Here is a 16757-nt window from a genome sequence, read left to right on the forward strand (position 1 = left end):
CTATGTGTAAGTTTAAATACGCGTTGTCAGCATCCATATATTAATATAAACAAAATTCTAAGTATTCAGCCGTACTGTAATAATATCTGTCAATTAATAACTGTACATGTAACAGTAGGTGAAATTTATTTTAAAATTCTGTGGTATAAAGCCTTAGTTCAACTGATCTGATGACTAATTTTAAGTTTCCACGAATTTTATGGACTCTAAATTTTCCTTCTATTATAATACATAGGAATGAAATTCTATGGACTCTATATTTTCTTTGAATGGATAATACGTATAAATGAAATTCTATGGACTGTACATATTCTTTCAATTACGAATTATCTTTTGAAAAGAGGTGTACTATTTAACCAAATAATTGACTCTATATTTTTTGAATGATTTTTTTTTATTTTCATTCTGCAATATATAAAAATAATTACATTTAGCAGAGTTTACAAATTAGTAGATACGCCCAGTGGCAAATATAGAGAAAAAAAAAATATAAAAATAAACTATATTAGATCTCGAGGTATTTTCCTTTTGAGCCTGGTCGGCTGGCCTTCCTGGTATTATGTTCCTCGTTGTATTATGTTTAAATTACTCTTTTTAGCAGTACCCCAAAGTTGTAATCCGTAGGTCCACACGGGTTTGATCACAGCCTTATATATAAGTAATTTGTTGTAAGTTGATAATACATATAAATGAAATTGAATATACTTTTCATTTTTTTAATTACAAATCATATGTTTTGAAAAATGGTGTATTATTTAGCCAAATAATTGTGGATAGATCAAATAACTGAATTACTTTTTGATTATTATATATAGTAATTCAGTCATTTGATCTATCCACAAATATTTGACTAGAATAGTATATCATTTTTTAAAAGATATGTTTTGGGATTGAAAGAAAATGTAGAGTTCAAAAAGGTTCATACATATGAATTACAATTGAAAAAAAATCATAGAGTTCATAAAATTAGTCATAAAGTATATATCATTTTTGATAAATTATTTCTATTCTTCATGCTTCATTACATGATAGTAGTAATCCTAAACACTAAATAAATTCATTATTTAATATAATTTAATTTAAAAAAATAGCCTTACTTTTGTATAAAAACACTGGTTGGTTTGTCATGTACAAAGATACCCACTGATTTTTTTATCATGTTCAATAAAGCTGACATATGCTAATTTTACACGAGGTGCTTTGCTGCTTTTTCACCTTTAAATCAGACAGAATTGAATACCGTTTTTTGCTAAATATATGAATAAATAATGAATTAAAATGACTATATATATTATGTAGCTCCGTGCTAAGAAAATATTGATATATGAATAATTGTTTTTAACTTATTGAGAGCTAGAGGGTGTATTTGGTTGGTAGAAAATAATTAGTTAAAATATGATGACAATTACTTCAAAAGAAAAATAAAGAAATATTATAAAGAAATAGAAGATGAAATATATTGAAAAGATATTTAAATTTAAATATTTATAAATGTAGAATGAAATAGATATAAATGATATATAGACATATGAAAATTGATTCATAATCTCTTATACCGGGCATTCCTGTCTGACATATGACTGAGATATGAAAATCGTGTCAACATTAAATGTTGTTTAATTAATGGCTCTCTCATATTATGAATATTATATTTAACTTTGTCTGATATTCTAATTGTCTGACTTCTAATTCTTCTACACAATCGTGTTTTGCGTCAATGTATTTATTATTATTAGAAAAGACAGTCTCGCTGACGTTATTGTGTATTTTATCAAGGAGAGCGTCTTATGAAAGTAGGTCTAGGTATCCAAAAATTGCTTTTTGCTTTACGCATTCGAGTTCTTCGATTTGATTCAATGAAATCAATTTATTTCGTTTATCATTTACACAGTTGTTTTTACATGCAAGCATTTCGGGTAATACAGCTTTTTTACGTGGGTTAAATTATTTCTTGTAATTCGTTCTAAATTGCCTTGTCTAAAAGTGCTATTACTTCTTAACTGTGATTGACGAATATACTCGTCATGGAGAAATGTTTACCTAGTACAAGAAGTAATTTTTAATCCATTTGCGGAAAAGTATGCTAATGCTGATGTTTGAATTTTTGTCCCAGTATCGCTATTAAACTACCATGGTAAATAAAATAAGTAATGGTTTCAAGCAACAATGTAACAGTTACAGATGTTTGTAGAAATACCAATGCTCACAAATAGGCCAGTAGAAAATATTATATTTTATTATATTGACCATGAATGCGACAATCTTCATGGCATTGAGCTTTTACACCGGATGATTACTACCCCTATAGAGGGGGTAGCGGAGATTTAGATCGGACTTAATTTACTCACTTCTAAAACTAAACTCAAAAAATAATCTATACCAACAAATCAATGTTTCATAATGTCCACAGCTACAAAGGTTAAATTATAACCTAACAACCTGAGTTAATCGAAGGAGAGGCTTAATACGCAAAAACATACAGTTATGAAAACCTGTTTAGTACAGATCCTTAACATGGGGTGATACAAAGGGGATATACGTAAATAACAAGCCATCATCTATAAAAACTGAAATAAGTGCTATAGTCTCGATTCATGTCAAATATTTTTTTTCAGAATCAAATCAGTATATTATATCAAGATCTAAGTGAGAAGTTTACCACACCATACATATACAAGAAAAATATGCAAAAAAAACAAATTTATTCTTTCTCAATGGAATAAATCAGATCGATCAACCAATCATTCACAATCGAGTCTAAAATAAATTAATTTAAATTTAGATCTCTTCGGTATCTCAAATGCCAATCTAATTAGTAAAACGTTCTACCTATACTTACTACTATGCATACATAAAAATAGTTGTCGCTTTTTATGCAAACGCAAAGACGAAAGTGGCATGTCCGTGAATTCGTAATAAACGGAATGCAAATAGTGATTAAAGAAACAAAACGCATTTTATCTGATTATTCGAGCTACAGGTTCTGTTGCTCGGACTTGCTTCGCTCACCTGGCAAATAGTCGTGGAAAAACTTACCAGAGATAATTGAAAATTATATTTATTAAATAAAACATTGAATTGATTATATTAAAGCATTTCTTCTCAATAACAAGTAAATAGAGCAGGCTTAATTATTTTACTATACTGAAGATATTTAAATTAACAATCTTGAACATATTTAAATTAATGCTGGCATTATTGAGACGAAGGTAAACTTATAAATGAATAAATATATATATAGTGCTCCTTCTGCATATAGAAACATCTAAATGATTGCTACAGCTCCGTCCACCATTTAAGTGTTATTCACGAATATACTCGTCAGAATGGTGGTCGTCAGTGGCAGAATTTTTCGTATTGACGAGTTTATTCGTCAATCTCAATTTAAAATTTTTTTTACTTCATTCTTACATGTGAATTGATTAAAAGCATGAATTTATTATCAAGATTATCAAAGTAAGCAGTAAAATATTATTTAAACTTCTATAGTCTATTTCTTATTGAAACTAAATTATTTCCATTTTTCATAATTCACAATGCCACTTTCAACTACTTGTTTTCTACAGTTTATAGCCTCAAAATGATCTGAACAACTTGTTATTTCGCAATAAATTACGTTTTTTTTTTTCAATAAAATAGCAAATGGTAACTGTTTTTTACGCTTGGCCAACATGCTCGTCAATACAAAAAATTCTTCCACTTGACAAGTTGAGTACAATTAACTGGTTAAGTAAAATCTTATTCACAAAAATATCAATTTGCTTTATGTCATCGCAGTTATGCCGATTTGGTGAAAATGGTTATATGGTCAACAAAGACAAGTAATTGTTCATGGAATATATAGCGTAATATAATTTTTCAAAAATATGTTAGTTTCTATCGCATGAATAAATTAATTTCCCAAACAGTAAAGTTAATGCAGCAACATATAATATGAAAATTTAATATCGAAACTAATCATTTCATAATATCTGTAGGTACATGACAAAAAGCCAGACAACATTCTTTGTTATAAAATGACCCATTATGTGGGCAATTTCAAAAATGACATTTCCATGTTAAAATAACGTGTAGGAATGAAATTGAATGCTTAACTGTAAATAAGTGACTATTATGGATGGAGACGACTGCATACTACCGATGGCGACAATGCAAAATAACAGGTTCTGGAGCAAAGGTCGCTAACCACAATACGAAGGTCGCGAACAAGACGCATTTGAATAACAAAATACCACTTGTATTGGTGCGGACATATTTTATTGACTTGTAAGCCTTTCAAACGACGATATCGAGTTTTTTTTAGAGAGATAATGTATAAAAATTCATCGGATGCGGGCAGAGCATTTCCCCAAGTTTCTAATAGGTTATAAAGCAGAACTTCTGTTCAAAAAACTCCGCGGCAACATTACAACAATGGCTAGTTTGAAAAGGAAGTTCTTTCTGCATTGATCATCAAATTATATCATATGCTTTTGTATAAGTTACACCAAAATTTGATTATTAAAAGGTTTGTTTTTATCATTCTCATTAACAGCAACCTAAACTTGATAGTCCTATAAGCTTGTTGTTATGACTTCATAATAAACCTATCTTTATTTGACGAATTTATTATCAGAATTTGGGTTGGGCAAATATTTTTACTTAAAAACATTCTGCTATCTATATTTTCAATTAAGTCAATTTTTCTACTGCTTGATAGCGTGTAATCCGAGGCGGGTATCCTGAAGGTTCTGATTGCAACCCCATAGCTCCAACCATTAAACCACAGGAAAGGCCAGGATTAAAAAGTGACAAAAATTTGCACAGACAGCGCAATATTATGAAATATTATTCATCTGATTAAATCACATTCAATTATTGATTTGGACAAGGATAGTGAAGCTATAAAAATACCTTTCATTTATTCAATAATAATAATTTGTAATAATAAATTACAATTCATCCAATCTTCTCATGGCCAATGGATGCTTGAAGTTCTAACAGTTAGTGCGCGAAGTCCAAGGTTTTTTTTCCAAGACTGTTTGTTTTCTTTTTGCAATTTATTGTACGTGTTTATCGTGAAATTCGAAGAAATTTATTATAAAACAATTGGTGTATTTTGAAAAATTACGTGAGTAGTCATAGTAGTAGTAGTAGCAGATTTATGGTACATTTTGTGGTGACCTAGATTTTTTCATCTACTTACAACTGGGTATTGATTTAAGATATTTTATGTTAGTAATGGAATTAAGACATCAGGGAATTCCCATAAAAGCTCATTCAATTGAAAATGTAGATTAATATTCATTGCAATTTTATATGATACGATAATGAAAGCTTAGGGCTAATTTAATTTTTTTAGACTATTTTTTCAGACCTAAACTTTAAAAAACATTAAACTTTTCTTATATTGGTTATGACTTCAATTTCTTCTTATTATTTATTGCAAATTTATATGATACGATAATGAAAGCCTTAGGGTTAGAATTAATTTTTTTCATACTATTGTTCCAGACCTAAACTTAAAAAACGTTAAACTTATTTTATATTGGTTATGACTTCAATTTTTTCTCATTTTCAATGTATTAAATTATGAATCAGTTTCTAAAAACATGATTTAAAAAACATTTTCTTGCAAAAAAAAACGATTAGTTTCTGGGAAAGCATTTTTTTTTTTTCGAAATTTCAATTTTTATTTCCAATTTTTTTTTTAAATATCAAATCATTCGGATTTTAATTTTTTAATTCAAACTCTCATTTGTTATTATTATATAGTAATTTTTACACCTGTTCTAATAAGGAACAAGTAAAACTATAGGGAAAATGTGATTTTAAAAACACCAAATCTTTTGACCATTCAAAGTCAGAGATTTTGAAAATTGACAAAGTTTAATGTAATTTGATTTGCTTTTTATTCTCGTCCTGGTAGTGTTGTGGCGTTCTTCTCTGGCAACCGGGTTTGGGTGATCCTCGAGGCGGCTTTTGTATTTTTCAGATTGTGTCCATATTGATAAAATATAACAATTGTTTCTGTTTGATACTTTGACTTCGTTTAGAATTACTTCTTCTATCTTCGGTTGAGAAAACGATTAAGAAACGCTGCGTTAAACTATTTTCATACACAGTTTACAAGCGTAATTAAATTACATTCTGAGTAGTTGCAATTATTTTATTCCATTCGAATGATGAAATGCAACAGGCAATAATAATACAAGCAAAAGATACATCAAAATTATTCATTCGTATAATTTCCAGTTAAATCCGTGCCGTGAATGTGGATAGAATAGAGAAAGTATGCAGCCGTGTTGTATATGAAAAGATAATTTTGTTCGATTTTATTGTCTGCCGCCGTGTAGATGTTACGCAATTGCATTTTCAATGTTGGCGAAACAATATATACATTACGCAGCCGCTTTTGTTTATACAAAACTAATAACTAGCTGTAAGTGGAATTCTGTCTTAAGGCAATTAAGGCATCGTGCCTTAAGGCAAATTGCTGGAACTTCCCGTACCAAAAATTATTATTTTTTTAAAAACGATTAACATTTTTGAAAAAAAAATTACTTTGAAAAAATAAGATTTTTGAGAAACTATAAATTGGTCAAAAAATTACTTTTTTTTGAAAAAAAATTTTTTTTTAAAAAAAAATTTTTTTTAAATTTTTTTTTTTTTTTTTTTTTTTGAAAAAAAAATTTTCTTTATTTTAACATATTGTGGAAGATCTGAACTTTTTTCAAAGCAATCGTACTGTTTTAACTGCCTAGGGACAAAATATAAAGCGCGTAAGTGCCGCGTCGCTGTCTAACGCATAAGCATTGGTACGGAACCCATAGGAATGTTAACAAAATGTATACTTATTGTTAAAATCTCTATAAAATATCTGATAATTTGATGTGCATATGTCTAATGATCATTTTTGACCGCCAAATGGCTCATTTTTTTACTTTTTCCTCCATATCTCCGAAACCGCTAGACCTACCTTCATGAAAATTTTATCGATTCTTCATCTTGTCAATACAAGTGAAACGTTTTTTGAATTATTCAAATCGGACGCTCCGTTCTCTTAAAAACTGAGTTACCGTTTTCGGCACTTTTTGCCCCGTATCTTCGGAACGGCTAGACCTGCCTTCGCCAAAAACTAATCAGCACGTCTCCTTATCAATACGAATCGAATGTTTTTTGAATTATTCAAATCGGTTGATCCGTGTTCCCGAAATCGTCGACGAAAATTTGTATCCGCACATACATACACACACATACATACATACACACACACATACACACACACATACACACACACATACACACACACACACACACACACACACACACACACACATACATCCATTTTTTCTAAGGTATGCCAAAATGTTCAGAAACCTTTGAAACGTAAAGATATATAAAAATTTTCATTTTCGATTTTTTTGCGATTACTATAACTTACCCTACGGGAAGTTAATTATATTAAACAAATTATTATTTTAGTCATACCCATTGCTTGTCGCTAATTAGCTTCGACGCATTACTTGCATGGGAATATGTCAAAAACTTTGTTTACAAAAATATTTATAATAAAGTCATACTAAAGTTTTTAGTCTATACTAAATTGGATAATTTTTAAATACTCTAGTAATACTGTTAACACTCATCGTATCTAATAAAAAAAAACTTAATTTTTGTGACTACCTGATACTGATCTAAGTGAATTCAAATAGATGAATTTATTTTAATATGTTCTGCCGATCAAAATAAAATGTAGGGATGAAAATATAGGAAGAAATTATGCAGGAAGGAAAAATAAAATACATTCGAGATAGGGAAGCACGAATAAAGAAAGTTTTAGGGTACAAATACGGTTCTCAACATTTGAGATGTGTAGATTTCCTTATAAAATACTCTTGAGATATGAAAAGAATTTATTTACAATTAATTAAAAATTAGTATTATATAATAATTAATTTAACATATCATTTACTATATTAGTTTAGTTAATAAAAATTTTAATGGCCAATTGATTCTTTATTTTCTATCTAATGGTTTTTATATAAATTGGATGAATACTAGATCAGTAATAGCACAATATTCAATCTCATACAATATTCTATTTATATAGAGTAACTATAAAGTGCGAATATTTTTCCGTACAGGTAGATGAAGTTGTAAACTCGTTTCGTCAATTGGATAAGAAGTTTGTGATTTATTCTTAATATGATTTATTACTATATTATTATTATTACTGCATATTTATTTAAAATCCCTACAAACGTTCAACACGTATAATACACACCTATATGCGTTTTAAATTTGCCAAAATAAATTGCTTTTTTATCATATAATTATCAACTTTCTTCAGGCAAATATAATAAATAAATGACAATAAAAATAAAAATGGCAATACTGATAACTATTATATACGATACGATTTCAATTATAATTATTATAAAAAATATAAAATAAAAATCTACGTCAAATACAAAAGATGTCATGTCCGTTTTTATTCGTTTTATACTTGCATTGATTCTAAAAATCTCAAGCATAATTATTTTATAATGTAATTTTAATTCACTGATATTTATCTTAATTGCTTTATTTACTATGTGGGATATCATTTGTTTAGATTTTTTTTAATCACTTACAATTTAAAACTATTAATACTTAATACCGATTAGAAAAAAATCTCTTAAATCTGACAATATATTGCCAGCTTTCATTAATACATTTTGGGCATGGTTCTTGATAAATTCACAGTTTCTCTAATTAATTATTGTATATAAATTTTATATAGTATGTGCAATGTTGATTCGCTTTGATGAAATATATATGTTGTTCGTATTTACTGCTACCAACTTAGGTAGTACTGGTTTCTTCAACTTCTGATTGTGAGTTCAGAACTGAACTGAACATCTGTCAGACCTGTCCGCGCGGGGATGGCCAAGATGCGGCCCAAAACATAATAGATAGAGAATCAAAATTTATTAGAAACATTCATATTATATAAGTTATTGGTTATTAAATCAGACATTCAACATCAATTAAATATGTATTGAGCGATTTCTTTCGCCATTTTATAAATCAATTCCCAATGTGGCCCCAGGTTTGAAAAATGTTGTCCACATGTGATCGAGTCCCATATATCTGTTTCTATGTGTGGTTATGCACATGCAGGCAATAGATAGCCGTTTCTAGTTTCTATGCGCTAGTATAGTTCAGTGACAAGAAACACAAAAGTTCGTTGGTTCGTTCGCTCGGGCCTTTTATTTTTTCTTTCTCACAAGTCACAAAATGTTTGAAGCACGCGCACGCTTGTACACATTAAGAGACTCCCGCTGAGTGTCGAACTTGTGTCCCGCCGCGTTGCCAAATCTATTTATGGGCAAAAGTGGCCCTTAGAAAAAAAAAATAGATAACAAATATAAATTGCTGACTATCAAATCATCAAGTGCTTTATTGTTATTACATTGATAAGAGTGGTATACTGAAATTAGCAAAATTCATGGAAAATCTCATTTAAGTATGAGAGTAATTTCCGTTTGTTTGTCATGTATTATCGCTTTTTTACACTTATGATTATCAACTCTTACTCTATTAATTTTTTACTATTAAATATTTTCTTCAAAATTTTATCGGTTTTCAGTATCAATTACCATTACAATTGCTCAATACCAATTAGCATATAACCAGGCAAATGGTCTTATTAGGTTAATATGAAGTATTGTATAGCCCATATGCTGCGACCGAAATAATTTTCACAGACTAGACTGATTGAGTAATTTCAAAGTGAAATATTTTTTTATCTAAATATGTCAATGCCGAAGGAATGAATAAATGCACTGAAAAATTCATATGCACGTTCTGAAATATCAGAAAATCAATCTGTATTGTAGAGGTAGAGTATATGCAAATTTAATAAATTTTAATGGGGTTCTATTGATATAGCACAATATTTGTATTGTTAATCTGCAATTTATTTTGCCCATTTTACCCTTTTGATATTTGGATTATTGCCGTTATTTTTTGTTATATTGTTCAAGTAATTATATTTACCGTTGGCTGATAAAATATTTTTACCTGTATTCAACGGTTGTTTCATATTTGTGCTAAAATTATTTATTACAATCTATCTTGGATTTTATTATTGACATCTTTAAATGAATAAATAAAAAAATAAACAAAATATCAAGCATTTCAGGTCACAAGTCATAAAAGTAAATAAATAACTTATTATTAGAGTACCTGAAAAATGGTTACGTTAGCTTCTTCCAATTACAATTTAAAATATATTTGTATATTACACCTTGGCTGTCATAGATTTTTTTTTTTACAAATTACCTCCCAAAAAGATTAAAAAAATCTACTATCCCTCTACTACTAATACAAAGTATTATTTTTTTATTTTAAGTAGAAGTAATACTGATAACTTTCTTTTGTCATTTTTTTTTATTACGTCTGATACATGTCAACTAAGGGTAGTTATAAATTGTATAATCAAAAAAGTAATTGCATTGTGTGCATTATACGTGTTCAACGTTTATAGAGATTCTGAACAAATTTGAAATAATATAATATTATAACATTAAATAATATTAGGTATAAAAACTCAATGCTTTTATCCGATTGACAAAACGAGTTTACCACTTCATCTACCTGTACAGAAAAATATTATCCGCACTTCATAGTTTCTTCCGCGTAACGTACAAAAATACAACAATACAAACCTTTTATATCTAGGCAAAGCTGATACTATCCTATTGTTGGGATTTACAAAGTGTTTTCGCTTTTGTATATTATAATGTGTTTCTTGCTAAAATTTCCTAATCCTAATTGTGCTCCTACAAAGAAAGTGTTGCTTTGAGTAATTTTCAAACGTGAAAAATTATAAACTTCAAATTTGCTGTTTTAAAAATAGTTAAAATATTAAAACTGTATATTGAACATTCTTATCCAAAAACATTTGCAATTTGTTTCGCAAAGTAATAATTTTAGTGTATCATTTGTCTCCTGCCTTGTAAGTGAATAAGTCGATTCGCGACAATTACCGTTTAATTTCATATAATATATAATTGCATTTATTTATTGCAATCCGATCAAAAGTGCCGTCCTTGGGGCTTAACGGGGAACCTTCGCTCTCCTTGTATATTTGCTACTGCCGAGACATTCACGTTTAATAGACGGAGATCCAGTAGCCATAGAAAATAAACACTATAAATAGAATTGTCTAATGTTATGTTGCCTTCTAAATATACAATTTTCAATTGTAAGAAAATATTCACTTTTATTTTTAAATACTCTTTGATATAGAGTCCTCAAAAATATTTCTTCAGTTATTACATATTTGTGTCTATATGTTCTTTAATGTGGCCCATTTAAAACGGAAGCATTTGTTTTTGAAAAATATATGTCTAGACATTATTAATTTTTCACAGCGCAAGTTGTAGTAATAGCACAAAAATCCAACAGGAATTTTTTTCATTTAAAAGATTAGTTTAACATCTTGAACCAACAGTCGACACCCGGGATGGCGTCCGGGTCGTCGCAAAGGATGTCTCCTTTAGTCGTTAGTAAGCAAAAGGTTAAATAATGATTTTTTACTAAAATTTTCGTGCACTAGAGCTTTCATTTATCCACGATGAATGTATAAGTTGTTCTGTATCTATCTTTTACAGAGATTTCTCTTGCATCATATTCATTCCCTTTCCATTTGTAATGTCATTGATGCAATACAAAAAGACCATATCATCTTAATTACACGCTTTTTAAGCTCACTTGTTAACTTGAAATAAATGTATTATAATTACGCTTCTAAAGTAGTAAATATTACAAAAACAAATCAAAATTTCTAGTTTTAACAGATTGATTAGTCTTGAAACAAAGGTCAACACCCGGGATGGCGCCCGGGTCGTCGCAAAGGATGTCTACTTTAGACAAACTTCGTAAACAACAGATTAAATAATATTAAGTTTTATTTAAATTTTTGTGCACTAGATCCTTCATTTATCCACGATGAATGTACAAGTATGTTCTGTATCTATCTTTTACTGAGATTTCTCTTGCATCATATTCATTCTCTTTCCATTTGTAATGTCATTGATGCAATACAAAAAGACCATATCATCTTAATTACATGCTTTTTAACTCGCACAATTATTAACTTTTGCGTCGGTCCGGGTTTTAAAATACATGTAAGCATATTATTGGATTTGTAGTTATTATATATAATTAGATGTACCAATATTTATCACTGATTATTTGGTAATGTGGAATGTGTTGTAAAAAATCAGCTGGCTTTGTAATTCAACGTGATACTTGCACAATAGAAAAGTTCACTGAGGTAATAAATATATTACTAGTAATTTAAATTTCCGTTGGACTTATTTTAATTGGTTCTATTCTCAGAATGTTTCTGCGAGAAAATCCAAATTAATAATAATATTCTATCAAATGGTTCTATTTTTTCTAATTATAAGTGTGTAATTCTTTTTCAATGTTATTAAATATTTCCATAGTTTATTTATTTATGCTCGTGGCATTCTTTGTTTTATTTTGTAATACTTATGCGTTATTATAATTGTTTTTAAATTCAAACATTGCGTCAGAGCAGTTCTTGCTGACCCAAATACGAATACTTCTACCAGCTTCAAAATATTTTTTTACACTCCGGAATTGACATTTTTGATATTTTATTTTAATGCAAAATCTATGTAAATTTACTAGTAACCCACACAATTTTATATTGGTTATTTACTTTTCCGAGCGTGTGATTTTGCTCGACACATTATCCATACAATTTCATAATGTCATTCGGTTTCAAACGGTTCTTATGCACGTTTAATTATTATGTTTGAAACTGGGTTAGCTTTATATCTTTCCATAGTTTAATTATGTGTCGGCTTTTATAAGAATCATAAATCTCATTTTAACACATTCAAATATAACTGTATACTAGGAAATATCTTAATGCAGATATAATGGTGTAATTGACAATTATTTGGTACATATAAAACAGGCTAGAAAATCGAAAATTTAACACAAATATCAAACTTGAGTACTAAGTATTTCGATGAACTAACAGAAAGTAATGATTATAATATTGAGATTAACTATATCAAATATGGTAGTTGCAACGGGGTATAAAATTGTAATTGCTTGATATTTAAAATTCAATCATTAGCTAATAGTCTATCTAGATTTCGAGTTTTTTTACATGCTTGTTTAATTACTATTTTATATTATTATCGCCATATTTCTATGATTTGCAATGAATGATTTTAACTTTGTATTTATTTATTACATACTGATTTTTTCATTCACGTTCAATATAATAATCACACAAGGCATTTCACGCTCCGCCGCTTGTTATAATAGACGGGCAAATCTTTTTTCATCGAATAAATATATTTATAGGAGAATCAACATCTCTACACGAATGAAACTAATTTTGTGAACAGCTGACTGTCAGTTCAAGATATCGTTCTGGTATTTCGAAATTGAATGACAAAAATTGTCGTTTGTTCACGACGGTAGCAACGTTTCCTAATAGAAGTAACTCATACTTAAAAGAAATATATGTATATATATATATATATATATATATATATATCACACAATAAGTTATACTCTGAACTTCAAAAAAGTTGATGAAAGTTCAGAGCTTTCCCATTACCATTTCACACCGCAGTAATCTAAAGGGCAATAATCTATGAAAAACATATCTTGATATTTATTTTCAAGTAAATTAGGATATTTGTAGTGTGTTATGCATTACTTACATATATTACTATAACTTCAATATTTTGTCTCTGAAACAGCTATACAGCGCCATCGCGCTGTCATCTTGGTGCGAAGATATTCGGTAGACAATTTGTTCATATATTTCTTATATAAATTTCAATTGTCTTGAGCATTTATTTGCGTTATTTCTTTATCTACAAAATGATGAAAAAATATGCTAATCCTAATAATTTGATGATTTGCCTATATACGACTTATATCTATTTAAATTGTCTTAAACATTCGTTTACATGAATTATTCTTATACAAAATGTTCATCAAATATGCAAATCGATGAATTGCAAAAGTTATAAAGATTGTAGTTTTTCAGCTTTTAAATGCCCAAATTTTCTGTAGGGCTTTTGAGACGTACAATTATAAATAAAAAATATACATTTTCTCAATTTATTTTTATTATTATTTTTGAACAGCAATCAGAACCTAATAAATAGTCCTCAATTATTTTCCCTTTTTTTTATTATTTTTGAACAGCAATCAGAATCTAATAAATAAGTTCTATAAGCTTAAGTTGGGCTGATAATTTTCTCAATATAATTATTAATTTTCTAAAATGCGTAAGCAGTACTTTATATTTTACAGAACATTCTATATATCGCTTGTGTTTTTGCATTTTTTATTACTAAATCAACTTGTTCTTTGTTTGCGAATAACAATTGTATAAATACAAATAAATGTAAAGTATATTACACAAAAGCATGCGTCAATCTCCAGAAATGTCAAAACAATTTCAAAAGGAAAATTAATGAATAAATATCATTATAAATTCATAAAGGTAATAGAACGTTAAATCAAATATAATATTTTTTAAGTTATATATTACAAAATATAAATTTAAAGCTTAAACAGCAATTATAGAGAACGTTAAAAATGAGTAAAAAAGGACTAATAGTATTTACTGTATTGATATTTTTTTCATATTTTGATGCGGCGATTTATTTATTTAAGTAAATTTATTATGTTAATATTCTTTCTATTGCTCAATAACCCTTTATAACTTTTATTATTCCAAATCAATAATCTAACAGTAAATTCAATATTACTAGGTATTCATTAATTAATTCTTACATTCATCTTTTATTCAAAGTCTTCATTTAACACGTTCATCGCCACGATATCAGAAAAAATTCCTCATGAGCCATGGTTACTTTATTAGATAATTTAGTTAAAAATGTATCAAGGAAACTTGTATCAAGGAAGGCATCCGAGTGGAAAGGGTTAATATATTAAAACTTTTTTTCAACACATACGATTTTCATGGTGATTAACGTGTTAAATATTATATTCAATATACACATCCATATAGCGATTCGCTTATCTTTTAAGATTTGATTCATTCAATATCCGGAACACAAAAACGTTATTTTTTCGGATATATCCGACTTCACGCATTATTTTATTTTATACTTTCTCCCGTGAGTATTACTCAGATTTCCGTATACCGCGGCTCATGGCAAATTTGCTAGAGATAGGTTTACATTTTATAACTTTATATATTCCATGTAATGAAAGTATAATCAATACTTAAAAAAAAATGTATGCGTGTGAAAGAAACAGTTCCTCTCTTCCGCATTTCTTTGTGGTTCTGTAATATAAATATGAAGTTCATATACGATTTATTAATAGAATTTGGAAGAAATTCATTTATAAGTCATATGGTGGTTGCGGTGAATAATATTTAAACGATTTTTATATATGCTAAAAAAGAAAGTTAGAATTGCATCGACTCATTGATCACATTTGAGCTAAATTATAGAAAAGTGTATTCAGTATATTTATATTTAAAAAGTTGTTGATATTCCAAAATAGTTTTAGTTGTCTTGAATGTACAAAACAATCTCAGGGTTTTGAACTTTCGTGTCTACTTTAAAAATGGCAGATTTTGCACCCCTTGTCAATAATAGAATTTTCCCCTTGTGAAGACCACTTCTATTCAACTTTATATATGCTTGTATAATAAAAATTTTATATATATATATATATATATATATATATATATATACATAAATCTAGATAGATATTAGTATTTGGTTAAGATCAGTGATTTCTTTTTACCTGGCTCGGTTTTGCTCGCAGAGTTAGTGTTTATGAAATGTGCGGAGTTGCAATGTGACCCAAATGTTCATTGAATAGTATTCGTATTGGCAGGTGTTGCAAGATAGGGAACCTTGATTTAAGAAAAAAATGTTTGAAAACAACTTGATTTCTATCGATTGATCAGGGTGCATTTTCATTAGTAGCAGTAGTAATATTTATGCAATAAACGATAATCATTATTTTATTTTACATGGCAATATCAATTTTTTAATCAGTTAACTGTGTTGCTCGGATCGAACAAAGAGCACAGCTATCATGACGAGTATATTTGTCAATCATGAAGTGGGTAAAATATCGGATGAAAAATATGGATTTACACGTGGTTACAAAATTAAAATATTAACAGATTTTACTTTGTTAAATTAAGCATGTTTTACATACGTATTCTACTGCAAATGAATTGAATTCTATTAAATATTATACATTTAAATGGAAGAAAGTAAAAATAGTTTTTCACGAAAAGGTTACTTAAATAGCTATTTCTTGGTTTTTATTAATTAAATTTATTATTTTCACATTTTAGGAAGTCTTTGCAACTCAAGGCAAAATGCAACTTACAACTGTATTTTATGTTACGTACTTATAGAATTTATTAAAACTCTCCTTCGATTAACTCAGGTTGTTGGGTTAAGTTGTCAAATATCTTCCTTCCGCTTTTTTGCTCTTGGTTTATATTACAAAAAGGCGGAAGGGAGATATTTGACAACCTATTATAATATTATGTATTTGTTTTAGTTCTTAATTACAATCACTGATAGTTATAAATTATAACTTATAATGAAAGAAGATATATTTATTTATTATTTACTATATATGTTGTTAAGCGGGCAATTAGTCCCGGGAGCAACCATTCCGTGTAAAGCTTAATGCCCTGAAGGTTGTCACCTTCATGGTCA

The 16757-nt window shown here is 28.4% G+C and overlaps 1 protein-coding gene across 1 annotated transcript in view; it reads left to right on the top strand.

The window, feature by feature from the left end:
• The window catches only part of LOC113366418 (RNA polymerase II elongation factor Ell), a 229826-nt gene that overhangs the window by 16318 nt on the left and 196751 nt on the right, over positions 1-16757 (top strand). The window lies entirely within an intron of this gene.

This window comes from Ctenocephalides felis, unplaced genomic scaffold, assembly GCF_003426905.1.
Source record: "Ctenocephalides felis isolate EL2017-DRISC unplaced genomic scaffold, ASM342690v1 CF-g0.4_SCAFFOLD_01170, whole genome shotgun sequence".
NCBI lineage: Eukaryota > Metazoa > Arthropoda > Insecta > Siphonaptera > Pulicidae > Ctenocephalides > Ctenocephalides felis.